Source organism: Aedes aegypti, chromosome 2 (assembly GCF_002204515.2).
Source record: "Aedes aegypti strain LVP_AGWG chromosome 2, AaegL5.0 Primary Assembly, whole genome shotgun sequence".
In the NCBI taxonomy this organism is placed as follows: domain Eukaryota; kingdom Metazoa; phylum Arthropoda; class Insecta; order Diptera; family Culicidae; genus Aedes; species Aedes aegypti.
In genome coordinates, this window is record NC_035108.1 from 219,326,578 (window position 1) to 219,340,258 (window position 13,681).

Sequence of the window (13,681 nt, forward strand, 5' to 3'; positions counted from 1 at the left end):
ACAAAATTTATGATTGTAACTCTGTGTGAGTCATAGATTTTTCGTTGCTCTTATGTCGGTGCTGGTGCTTTGTTCGAACAAGCTGTTCCAAATCCGAAGAACAGTTTTTTTTATTGTATCACCTACTGGCAGACTCAAGTGGGCTGGTCACTCAATATGAATGCCTATGAAAAAAGAATGGTCTTAAGTTGAGATACTGGTGGAGATTATTGGTCTCACGAAAAGTTGCCTATGTATGACCTATGTACGCGAGTCCTTAGTAGTTGGTGAGATTTGGGGAAACATCGACGAAAATGGAGATCTGGAATGTAATCGGTTTGGAGTTGACATGCTATTCAAGTGAATAAAGCAACAGACACGATAATATTTACAAAAATTTACAAATTTTAATGGTATTGAAAAATGTTGCCAAAAACGGATCCATTTTGTTGCCAAAATCGGAGGGTGCCAAAATCGGAGCATGCCAAAAACGGAATCCCACTGTAGTGCCTCAACAGCATCCCTGCCCCTGCGGTTCTAGCAACACTGGTAAAGAGTGACAGAACGACCGTCTGTCACTGTCCGTGAGTACAGAAGGAGAAAAAGAAAGCTATTAGCGAAGTATATACACGTTGAGTTTATTAGCTTGATACTTAATCTATTTATGGTGATAACTTAAAATCTACTGCTAAACTAATTGAATTATTAATTGCGCTGCGAGGTAAACTAGAATCTATTATACCAGATCTTAAAACTAATTAGAACTATTTATTATAACCTAAAACAACCAGGCAAAGCATCCTAGACGAGTGTCTAATCTAAAAGTGTACCTTTCAAATCAAACGTTGAACTTAAACCGGTAAGGCGATGAAAAACTATGAAATTTCTTCCAAAATTTAAATACATGTTATTGCAGCTCCGTTATAACAGTAAAAGACCCCTACTACCCGCCGAATCTGAACTAGGGGAACTAAACGTAAGTGTTGATCAACAGTATCTATTATATAATGTTCTCAGAACAAAATTTGTTAACTGTGGCCTACATAACTGAAATTATGAAACTAATCTCTGAAATATTTATACAATTTTGTCACACTTGCACAGGAAATTAGTAATCTCCCAAATAAAGAGCCAATTAAACAATCCCTGCTCTGGAGGTTACCGAAACGGAAGAATTACCCTATCAGTCAAAGTCACGAATCGTAAATCTCGGTCGAAGAAAACTTCGACATAAGCACTAGCTGAAATTGCTCAAAATAATAGTAGTTTACTCTTGTATTTATTTTGAAAAATCTAATCTAATCTAATCTAATCTAAGCGCTTGCACAGCCAATATTGAAAAGCATCCTGGAAATACCTTAATTATTTAAGATATTTTCTTGTCAGTATTAATATTTGCAGAATATCGGCGATATGATACAAATATTAAAATGGCCAGGCCCACTGTGCAGACTTTGGGGTTGAAGGCAATTGAAAAAATCATGACGATTAGGTTATTCACGCATGAATAAACAAATAGACAAAAAAATTTCAATAGGGTCCTAAAGCCCTGTTTTGTGGCTGTCTTGGCCAAATAAGTTGTTGAACATCAATTTCAGCAACTTTTCCAAGCAGCCTAGAGAGCCGTGTAGTTATCGGTAGCGGTTGACTCAACTGGCTAAGAATAATACTACGGATCGCCTGATCCGGTGGTAGAAATCCACCAGTCAGGTAACCCCAATTCCAAGGTGTCATGCGACCCGTGCTGATGGATGAATGGTTGAGGGGGTTTAAAAGATGCTCAATCGCGAACGGAGCCTGGTGTGTACCAGGGCGAACTCCCCAGTATGTAGCTCTTACTGCATTACGGCGGGGCAATGATGCAGCGGACCGTTATTCCCCAGCGACTCGTGGGAACAAATATGAGTACAAATCAAAACAACAACAATCTTGAAGGTGTCGACTGCCTCTCTCAGTCGGAGCCAATGGTAGTGGAGGACGTGCAGAGCAATACTGAGCTAACCGAAGAGCAGTTACTCGCAAGTTCGCAGGAGGACATGCTTACCGACGCAACCGAAGTAAGCAACAAAAATTCAACAAACCATCCGTATCCGGACACCCAACTGGACATGGACGACGATAATAACGATGGTATAAATGTTATCATCAACATCCCAGAATCTCAACCATCAGGATCTGAATCCAAAACGGATCCTTCATGTCATTCGAACAACGCGAATGACCAACAGACGACAAAAATAAACCTCACGAGAGGACAAAGGAAGAAGTTTAAAGCACTGATGCAGAGCGGCGTGAGTCGATCTGAAGCCCTCATTCAACTCGGGAAGGGCAAAGATGAGCTAGCTTCCTCTAAACGTGGCAGGACGGACCTAGACAACTCGGCTACCAGTGAGGACGTCCCCAAGCAGAAACGAACCAAGAAACGCCTGGATCCCAGAGATCGAGCTGAGCAATCCAACCACGATGGCCCAATGGCTCAGCAGTCAAGTGACGGTCACCAAAATAGCGGAGAAAACCAAACGGCTGGTCATAGCTACAGTGACATGACCAATCGTAGGAAGGTCGGAGTTGTTCCGAAACACTTTCCCACATCCCATCTTTCCACGACTCAGCTTGATGTTCTTCAGGAGGCCCTGCTGCTAAAAGTGGAGAAACAGCGTAATGAGCCGATGAAACCAAAATTCTGCAACCTGCTCTACAAGTCTGGATACATGGTCCTTGTCTGCAAGGATCTCGAGACTGCAGACTGGGTAAAAGAAATAACTCCTTCACTCATCCCTTGGGAAGGTGCCGAGTTGGAGGCAATGGACGAGGAGAAAATTCAGCGTCCAGAACCAATTTGTGCGTTCTTTCCCCAAAGTGCGAAATACTGTGATGAGCGCATAAAAACGCTCATCGAGAGTCAAAACAAGATCACAACCTCTAGTTGGCGTATTCTCCAAAGAAGCACACCAAACGATATCCATGTCGAGTGGATATTTACGGTTGATGGGCCGTCTATGGCGAACCTAACAAAATCCAACTTTATCCTCAACTATCGCTTTGGCGAAATACAGCTGAGAAAAATAAAGGGCAAAACCACTCAGTCGAACGAAAATTCAACTAATAGGGTGCCCCAAGAGAAATCTAAGGCAGCCTCTAGCAAAAACCCACAATCAAACCCCATTAAAAAGGTCAGTCTGCCTGTCTCTAAAGATTCGAGCTCTAACCAAACTCCTAGCTCTAGCGGTGGCAGATTGGTGCCATCTAAGAGCAGTGGATCTGGTAAAAGATTGAATTCGACTACAGAGACAAAAAAGGCTGGCCTAGGGAAGAAGATTGACAAACACGAACACCCGAAACATCATCCAAAACAAATACAAGATGATCCGCAGCATCCAAAGAAGAACGACCTCCGTCCTGGAAACTGCGGCACACCTAAAAATGACTAAGATCATTCAAGTGAATCTCCATCATGCTCGAAGCGCAACGGATGTGCTTTGCCGGAGATTCACAAAAGAACTGTTCACTGTGGCTCTTATCCAGGAGCCATGGGTCAACCAATCTCGAATACAGGGTATTCATGTAAACTCATGCAAGTTGGTATATGATGACAGCCAGCTCTCTCCAAGAGCAGCTATTCTAATACGCAAATGCTTTCCAATTACAGAATTCATTAAACGCGACATCGCAGCAGTCAGGGTGGAGGTTCCTACCGCTAGAGGGAAGGCTGATATCGTCATGGTCTCGGCGTATTTTCCAGGCGACGCGGAAGATGTTCCTCCTCCACAGATTGCTGCGCTAACCTCTTACTGTGAAATAAAAAACATTCCCCTTGTCATCGGATGTGACGCGAATGCGCATCACACTGTATGGGGAAGTACAAATATAAATCCTCGAGGTGAGTACCTTTTACAGTTTCTATCCTCAAACAACATAGACATATGTAACACAGGTGACAAGCCTACATATGAAAACGCCATACGACAGGAAGTGCTGGATCTGACTTTATGTAGTCAGTCCATCTCCCACAAAATAACAAACTGGCATGTTTCTGATGAAATATCTATGTCAGACCACAAACACATAGTCTTTGAATGGGAAGGGGGTCTAACTAATGCAAAATCGTTTAAAGATCCTAAGAAGACTGATTGGGAAACATATTCAGCCATTCTCCGATCCGAAGACTACATCATAAATCCTAATATCAAAACAGTTCTAGAGTTAGAAATGGCTTCTGACTCTATACAAACTAAAATTCTTAATGCATATCAAGAAAGCTGTCCGACTAAAACTGTTAAGTCGAGCAGAGATGTTCCGTGGTGGAACAACCATCTTGAAAAGCTTAGGAAAACGGCACGGAGGGAGTTCAACCGTGCCAAACGCTCTACTGATTGGAGCCTATACCGAAAGGCTCTGACAGACTACAACAAGGAAATAAGGCTAGCTAAGCGGAAATCGTGGGTCCTCATGTGTGAAAGCATTGAGAAGACTCCCGTAGCTGCCAGACTTCATAAAACTCTATCGAAAGACCACTCCAATGGTCTGGGAACTCTCCGAAAGACTGACGGTTCGCTCACTGTGGATCCCACAGAAACACTGAGTGAAATGCTGAGGACTCACTTCCCTGATTCAATCCCTGAAGCGATCGTGAACGCTAATGGCAACAGACATGGCGTCTCTGGTCAACAAGAGCTCCTGTCATGGGACTCAAGTACCAAAAGAGACGCATTGAAGGTTGCCAAAGAAGCCTTTACGCGAGCAAGGGTGGAAAGGGCAGTGAGATCCTTTGAGCCATTTAAATCTGCTGGCATGGATGGAATTTTCCCAGCGCTTATCCAGAAAGAGGAGCAAACGCTTATTCCTCCCATGATAGAGATTTTTAAGGCCAGTTTAGTCTTAGGACATATTCCAGATGGCTGGCGTCAAGTTCGAGTTGTCTTTATCCCGAAGCCGGGAAAAAAGACAAAACCAATCCCAAAGCATACAGACCGATTAGTCTGTCGTCAGTGATGCTTAAAATAATGGAAAAGGTCTTAGGAGACTTCATAAATTCAAAATTTATGGAAGCAATGCCTCTTTCCAAATACCAATTCGCTTACCAAAGTGGAAAATCTACGATCTCAGCACTACACATGCTAGTCAACAAGATCGAGAAAACATTTCATGCAAAGGAAATCGCCATCGTGGCATTTCTTGACATTGAGGGTGCATTCGATAACGCTTCCTATTTGTCTATAGTGTCAGCAATGCATAGGAGAAAATTTGACCCATGCATTGCTACCTGGGTACATGCTATGCTAGCAAATCGCCGAATCTCATCCGAGTTGAGCGGATCGTGCGCCACTGTCATGGCCACAAAGGGGTGTCCTCAAGAAGGGGTACTTTCACCTTTGCTATGGTCTCTAGTGGTGGATGATCTACTTAATAGCCTGGAAAAAAGAGGATTCGAGGTTGTTGGCTACGCTGATGATGTTGTCATCATTGTACGCGGCAAATTTGAAAGCGTTGTCCTTGCAAGAATGCAATCAGCTCTCGATTACACGCTTTCCTGGTGTCTGAAAGAGAAACTGGGGATAAATCCTTCAAAAACTACGATTGTTCCTTTCACAAAGCGCAGAAAGGTACAACGGCAACCATCTGCAACCATCAAACACAATTGGTTTACTCAAATGAAGTCAAATACCTTGGCATTACGCTTGATGCTAAACTCAATTGGAACACACATCTTCAAAACATGGTAAATAAAGGTTTCAACTGGGTTGTTTGGTGATGAAAAATTCACAGTTTTTCATAGTATGATCGAAAGAACACATTTTTCTAATTGTAACATGATTTTACTGCGCTTCAATATCTTAATTTTGATATAGTAAATGATTAAAAACGATTTCATTCCGTCGACTGAATGACGTTTCAATTTACATAATGACAGCTCGTCCCGAAGTAAAATTTGCCGAGGGGTGATTCAAACGCGATTTCCATACTAAATTCAAACGTGTTTTAAAAATAGTTCCAGGGCACGGAAAATTATGAAACTTTGGATTCTGGCTCAGTTTTTAACGTAGAATCAGAATATGCAAAAAACAGGATACCCCTAAACAAGCCAATTCTCTGTGGGTCTGCTCAAAGACCTGTGGAAAAAAGTGGGGCCTAAAACCTAATATGATCATGTGGATATATAAAACCATCGTTCGGCCTAGAATAGCCCACGCTTCCCTTGTTTGGTGGCCAAAAACAAGCGAGGTTACGGCTAGAGCCAAGCTGAACAAAATCCAACGCGCCGCGTGCGTCGCCATTAAGCCCCAAACGCAATGATGGCGGAACGGCAACGGAAAGCGGAACCGGTTCGCCAGCATGAACTACAACAAGCTTGTCGACTAAGTGTTAGTTCAATTTCATTCGTTGTCAGCTCAGTCGAGATGGTGTGATTCATCCTGGCGAACCGGTACCGCATTCCGTTGCCGTTCCGCTATCATTGCGTTTGGGCCTTTACTGGTGCAGTTCGCAGCACCCCTTCATTCGCCCTAGATGCAATGCTTAATCTGCCCCGGCTAGATCAATTCATAAAGCTGGATGCTGAGAAAAGCGCTCTGAGGCTAAAACGATCAATAAACCTTCTGCCAGGTGATTTAACCGGTCACCTAAGCATGCTAAACGAATTTTCTATAAATCCAATTGTAGAAAAATGCAGTGACTGGATGGAAATGGTTGTGAATTATGACATATCATATACGGTGTTCATTCCTTCTCGCCAAGAGTGGCAAGAAGGTGGACCGAGTATTCCTCCAGGCTCAATCTGTAGAAGTGAGCAGTGTTTGCCCTATGCAATCTTCTCTACATGAATAACTCACACTAGCAGTAAGCACACCTCGAACAAACGAGCCGACTTTGTTTACTATTTTTAAGTCACTAACAAATCAGTGTTTTCGATAAAGAATGTAATCTTTTTACTATCAATTCAATATACGTTTGTGAATTCGTAATTTCGCGATTGTAGTTATTTTCTTCGACTGTTCCCAACAGGTTATGGGCCCAGGGACGCGGTGCGCGAGAAGAAAGTTAATTACGGATCGGAAAGAAAGCGAAAAAGTTTGTTATTTTTGTCGTTCGCGTTCTGAGTGATTTGCGAGAAAAATATCAGAATGGCGGAATCGAAAGTTGTTATTGAACGTCTGAATAACTTCAACTGGTCCAGTTGGAAGTTTAGGATGGAGCTACTTCTTCTCAAGGAGCAACTGTATGATATGGTTATTCAACCGAAACCAGAAGCCCCACCAGGAGATTGGGATAAAAAGGACGGAGCAGCCAGAGCAACAATCGGTCTTGCGCTCGATAACGACCAACTGTGCCATGTTATGGCCGCCCGCACAGCGAAAGATATGTGGGATGCATTAAGAAACTACCACGAGAGAGATTCATTGACCAATAAAATTCATGTTATGCGAAAACTGTTTACGATGCATCTTGCGGAAAACGGAAACATGGCGGAACATTTAGTACAGATATCGGAGCTTGTCCAACGATTGGTTGCTATGGGAGAGGATTTAAAGGAGCACTGGATTATAGCAGTATTATTATCGAGTTTGCCCAGAAGCTATGACGCACTAATCACAGCATTGGAGACACGTCCGGAAGAGCAATTGAAGCAGGAGTATGTTAAGGGAAGACTTTTAGATGAATGGAAGCGACGATGCGATCATAACGATTCAGACTCGGAGAAAGCGTTGACTGTTTCAACGAGATCTGGAGTGCGGAAGAAGAAGACTTGCTACTGCTGTAAGAACGAGGGTCATTTTTGGCGTGCGTGTCCAAAACTTGAAATGAGAGATCAGCATGATGAGAGTGAAGAGCAGTCAGGACATAGTGCAAGGCTAACAAAGGCACTTGCGCAGAATCACGGAGGAGGCGATGTCTGTTTTGCAGTTTCAGGAGGAGATAATGTTGGTGTCAAAGCTGAAGTGATACATAAAACAAGCTGGTGTTTGGATTCAGGTTGCGCCACCCATCTGACTGGAGATTCAGGACTGTTAGAAGGCGTAGTTACGTGCAACAGAATAGTCTATTTAGCGGATGGACGTAAAGTGCTAGCAAAAGGTGTAGGGACTGGAAAACTACAAACCAAAGGAATCACAATCGCAGTGAAGAATGTGTTGTTTGTGCCAGGGCTTGTTGGAAGTTTCTTATCCGTACCAAAAATTGTTGGGCTTGGATACAATGTACATTTTGACGCAACAGGTGCTAACATTATGAAGCATGGCAGAGTAATTACTAATTTCGGCAAAAAGAATGGTCTTTATTTTGTCTAAATTTAGTTTGGTATGCGTGAACATATAGTACGACTATTTTTATGGGGCTCACACTGAGGAGGAGTGTAGAAGTGAGCAGTGTTTGCCCTATGCAATCTTCTCTACATGAATAACTCACACTAGCAGTAAGCACACCTCGAACAAACGAGCCGACTTTGTTTACTATTTTTAAGTCACTAACAAATCAGTGTTTTCGATAAAGAATGTAATCTTTTTACTATCAATTCAATATACGTTTGTGAATTCGTAATTTCGCGATTGTAGTTATTTTCTTCGACTGTTCCCAACACAATCAAATTCTACACTGATGGATCGAGAATGAACAATCGTTCTGGATCTGGAGTGCACGGACCAAGAACCAAAATCTCTGTCCCTCTCGGACAGTGGCCTACAGTTTTTCAGGCTGAAGTGTATGCTATCATTGAATGTGTGCAGCTCAGCATAAAGAGGAATTACAGAAATGCCACAATCTGTATTTTCTCCGACAGCCAAGCAGCTCTTCATGCTCTGAAAGCTTACACTTTTAACTCAAAATTAGTGTGGGAATGTGCTCTTGCTCTAAAAACCCTAGCCATCCGCAATCGAGTTAAACTATATTGGATCCCCGGGCGTATGGGTCTAGAGGGTAATGAAATTGCCGATGAGCTAGCCAGGAATGGATCGGCCAATACATTCATTGGTCCTGAGCCATTCTTTGGCATATCAAACTGCTCACTAAATATTGAACTGAACAGCTGGTTGTCCAGGCAAATTATATCCAATTGGAAAACAGTTTCCAATGCGAATCAATCTAAAAGATTCGTCACAATTAATTCGAAACAAACACAAAAACTCATTGGTCTCAACAAAAGGGACCTCAGCACCTACACCGGTCTTATAACTGGACACTGCCCCAGCAGATACCATTTACAAAAGATCGGAGCCATCCAAAACCCAAATTGCCGTTTCTGTAGTGAAACGTGCGAAACCTCACAACACCTTCTCTGCTCCTGCAGTGCACATATACAACGAAGATCCAAAATATTTGGCAAGCCCTTTTTGGAGCCGGCCGATATTTGGAACGCATCTCCCAGGGAAGTGGTCGGCTTTATCAGGCTGATCGTACCAGATTGGGGGATTCACAATGCTGCAACTTAGGACTTCTGCCCATCAATGGCAGATGGCTAAAAGTTCAGTCACCGCGCAAAGTATTCCGATGGCGTTCCCGCCACTGAGGGTCTTTGTAAAAGCAAAAGGGTATATCACATTAGTTCTAAAAAAATGGACGCAGTGATCTCACACCCGACAGAAGGAGGAAACCCTGTTTTTATTACCAAACGCTTAAGTTTAGGGCAGAAACACATGTTTACTCAATTTTTAAATGATTTTCATTGGTTTAAGTACAAAAAACATTTTTTTATGATTTTTGAGATTTTGTCACACCCCTTGGTTTAAACTCGAATTTTGGGTATATTTTGTTTTCCGTGTCCCTTCCGAAATGTCAGATAGGAACAACCCCAGTGTTAAAACTATATGCCCTGTGGCATTTTTGTCGAAAAAGTGAATGTCAAACAAGATCACAAGTGTCAAGGTTGATATTTGGAACCATTTTTAAAATTAAAGTTAAAAAATGATATAGCCGTTATTTGAGCGGAAAAACTTGCTAAAGTAGTTGCAAGAACATGCTCTTTCGTATTATTGAATAAAAACGAGAATTCATTAAACATTTTAGGACCCAATTCAAGGAAGAAGAAACGGGGACAACCGTACCAACCGTTTCAATTCAGGGTTAGAGGTAAAATCGTTGGGAGTGGCGTTGTTAAGAAAGTTAATGCCCACTCCATTGTTGTTCTCCTGGGATGGGACATAGGCATTTCTTCCTCATGTCCTGGCTCTAGAGCCTTGGTTTGAGCGCCTTTGCTCGCTCTCTGAAACGAGAAGAAAATTTATTTTGCCCCAAACCCGCTATATTGGAACCCGCTGTTTCCCATGAATTTATTGTGCGCGTATTGAGTATTTAAAACGATCTCACCAGATGTAGTGTACCAACGTTTGTTGTTTTTATACTCCCGGATTTGCATTCCCCTGTGCCCAGCAATGCTTGCATGTTGCGTTTTCACAATCAATGGTAGCTTCTCAGTGGTCAGCAAATTTCTCGTTTCTCGTAGCCTTGTGTATTGTATGTATGACACTTCTTGTCCATAAGCCATAGTCACTTCCTCTGACTGAACTCGGGCTCACACACGAAAGTTCACCGTTTTTGGAAATAGCAGCAACATTGCTTGAAAAATCTTCTCAGCATCAACACTACTATCGGAGCCATACACTTTATAACGTAATGAATGCAGCAATCACTAAATATAAAATAACTGCATTCTTGAATTTGACGGACGACATTTGTTAACGTCCATCGTTGAGCACAGCATGCTTCGATTGCTTGGAAAAAAAATAAAAACTCCAAATACAGCAGATTTATTTTGAACGTGCTCTTTTTAACCGGTACTGTGAAAAAAAATTGTGATAATAAAGTTGAATTTTTGTAGTTTTCTGCTAAACTTTCATGCCGATTGCTCACAGGAAAACAAAGTTACAGCATCCCAGAGTTGAGCATTTTGTTTGAAAATCGCTAACGCTAACAAAATTTGTCCATTTATTTAAAAACCAACGTTAAAATACTTAATCCCTGGGCTTGGGATTATATTTTCCAGGGAGCGATGAATTTTGATAATTGATCGCTGTTGTTAGTAGTTTTGATTAGATGTTGGGTAAATTTCAAAGCAATGGCAACCTTTTTATTACAAAATTTAGATTTTATCTTCTGACCTAAAGATTCTGGTTAAACTACTGTACTATGCAGTTGGGCTGCACTACGCTATCACTCATCAAAATTACTTTCACTTCGGGAAAATATAATTTCAAACTGGCGAGAAGATTACAGACTGAGGGTGGGTTAGGAGCACAATCAGACCCTTGAATGTGCAATGTGGGGTAGTAATTGGGAATGCCATTGACGGTTTGTAATCTTCTACGAGGTTTTCGAAAACCAACAGGGCGCGTGCACCGGGTTGCGGATAGGAGCAAAGGGAGATCAATAGCATCTACCTAAAATAATAGAGCAAAAAGCCGTTCCATGATTAGGTAATGTTAAGCGATCTTCTATGGTGTTCTAGTACTATAAAATTCTTCACTCACTGGGAATTCTGGCCTTGATAATATCAATAGTGATAAAAACATAAAATAATACCTAATACTTAATAAGTACAATGTAGCTTTAATGTAGTAATAAATGAAATAAAATCAATTTTCTATACTTGACAAGGTTTTGAAGACAATCAATGAGTGAAAGAACTACCTATTAGAAAAGCCACATCAGCTAAGTCTATACATATACAAATGTTGGTCATAGGGTCATGGCGAGCATTCGATATGTATGTCTATGACTGATTCTGATCTAATAGGGGCACTAGAAGACCACGCGGACAATTTCGAAACAAATTATTTTTATACATCGGTCTTATGATCCGAAAGGCTCAGCTATGCTGCAAAGTAATTTTATAAGTTATTCATTACTGCTGTTTAATTGTTTATAATTCTAACAAAACTACATAATTAACTCATTACTAATCACTGTTCCTATATTCTCTTTTTCTCTCCTTCTTATCTGTTGCATGATTATGAGCATCACTAATATAATGCATGAGCATGCACAATAAGAATAATTTCAGGATTGAAAGCAGTATGGATAGAATAGCTTCGAAAAGGGCGCTCAAAATATAATATTTTTGGTCAGGGAAGTATTTTATCAAGGTTATGTAAAATTTTTCCATTATTAACACCTAGATCACACAAACAAATGAACTAATATCAAATATTTTTTAAATATTTTTATATAAATCAGCATCGTCAATCAGTGTAAAAACAGATAAAGTTTGTAAAGTTATCACCATCGATTAAATTGCGCTCTGTATAGTAATGTTCATTCAGTATCAAAATCTCCTAAAGCGTCGCATTGTGCCATCAGCAGCCCTTAGCATCACTCTCATATTGTTGTTATTTTGTTGTTTATAAAATTTCTAGAAAGCGATCAGCATATTCTTTCTTACTTGTACAATGGGCGATCTATTTGGAATTTTAATAAGTCAAATCAAACTTCAAAACTCAAATTAAATTGCTTTCAGCACATTTACATTTTGCAGCATTAATCGCATTACTGTGTCAAGTCTTCTCCATTCCCTATACCCTACCCCAACCCTTCTTATCCTTTCCGATGGTGTTCAAGTGGTCCGCATAGACTATTACGGCCATTACCTATCCCTTACCCCGGCTTTGGACTGACTTGCGCTCTCATTGCCCCACCAAACGCTGCAAAATGAAAATGAAAATTTATTTAAAAACCAACGTTAAAATACTTAATCATGTTTTTGAGCATTTTATGCGAAGAGTCACAAGAATTGCAGTTGACCTTATTCTACTGGTAAAGTGAGTTGAGAAATGAGATCAGAGTTTATACTACCTGGAAAACCTGGAATTATCTGGGAATTTCGCCCAAACTCAGGGAAATTATTTTGAGGCAGTGGTTTATGTCAGAATTTTTCCACGACGAGGAATTCTAACTTATAAATACCCCAGCGTAAAACAATTCGGCTGAGCCGCTATCTATGCACGAAAAATCGCTAAAAGGTAACGCGGAAAATATTTGTATGGCGAAATGCATCTAACGAATTATTTCGGACATGAGCAAAGCAGTTAATACATTGATCATAATCAAATAAGCATCAAATCAAATAATAATGTCAAATTGTATAGGAAATTACCAAAGGATGGAGTTCTTGAAAAAACTTCCAGAATGGTAGACATTTTTTCAAGAAAGTAGAAATACTCGAACATGACATTTTTGTCTATTATTAATTTTCTCATGTAAGACGCGAAAGCTAGATTTTATATTTAACTATTTTTTTTCGCTTGTTTATTTCTTTTTTCATCCAGATCAACAACCCGATCGAACGACCAGATCGTTTCAACGGCTTCCTAAGGAGTAAGAACGCTATGTCTACCTCAATATTTTCAGTGTTTTTAAGCCAATGTTTCTTCTGGAAGCACTGTCAGATGGTCTTTTTGATGTATCTTACCATGTAAAAAAATAACGAATAATACCAAAAATAATAAAATGTGATGAATACATTATATAACTCATATTCAGTTATTCTTTATCTGATTGCATTTGTATTCTCTTCAATGGTCGAATGAATTGCTTTTTATCCTTTTTAAAGTTCCAATAATGTTATTACAGTACTCTTTTCTTTGAGTTAAAACCGTTATAACAGCTTTAAGCATAAAAGGATACAAAAGCAATTCAATCGCTATTGTGCAGAATTACCGAGCGCTGTCAAATCGCCTTGATTACACAGTTTTTCTATTACATCGCATCGATTACGTTG

At 40.6% G+C, this 13,681-nt stretch overlaps 1 long non-coding RNA gene across 2 annotated transcripts in view; it reads left to right on the forward strand.

Moving 5' to 3' along the window:
* Window positions 1-13,436, forward strand: part of LOC110676382 — a 34,551-nt gene extending 21,115 nt beyond the window's left edge. The window contains exons 1-4 of one of the 2 annotated variants that reach the window (XR_002500329.1): window positions 461-700; window positions 771-838; window positions 896-955; window positions 13,230-13,436. This is a non-coding gene — a long non-coding RNA (uncharacterized LOC110676382). Of the gene's footprint in view, window positions 1-460; window positions 701-770; window positions 839-895; window positions 956-13,229 lie in introns of those variants that run through there. The other variant, XR_002500330.1, reaches the window with a different exon arrangement.
* Window positions 13,437-13,681: the final 245 nt, after the last annotated feature.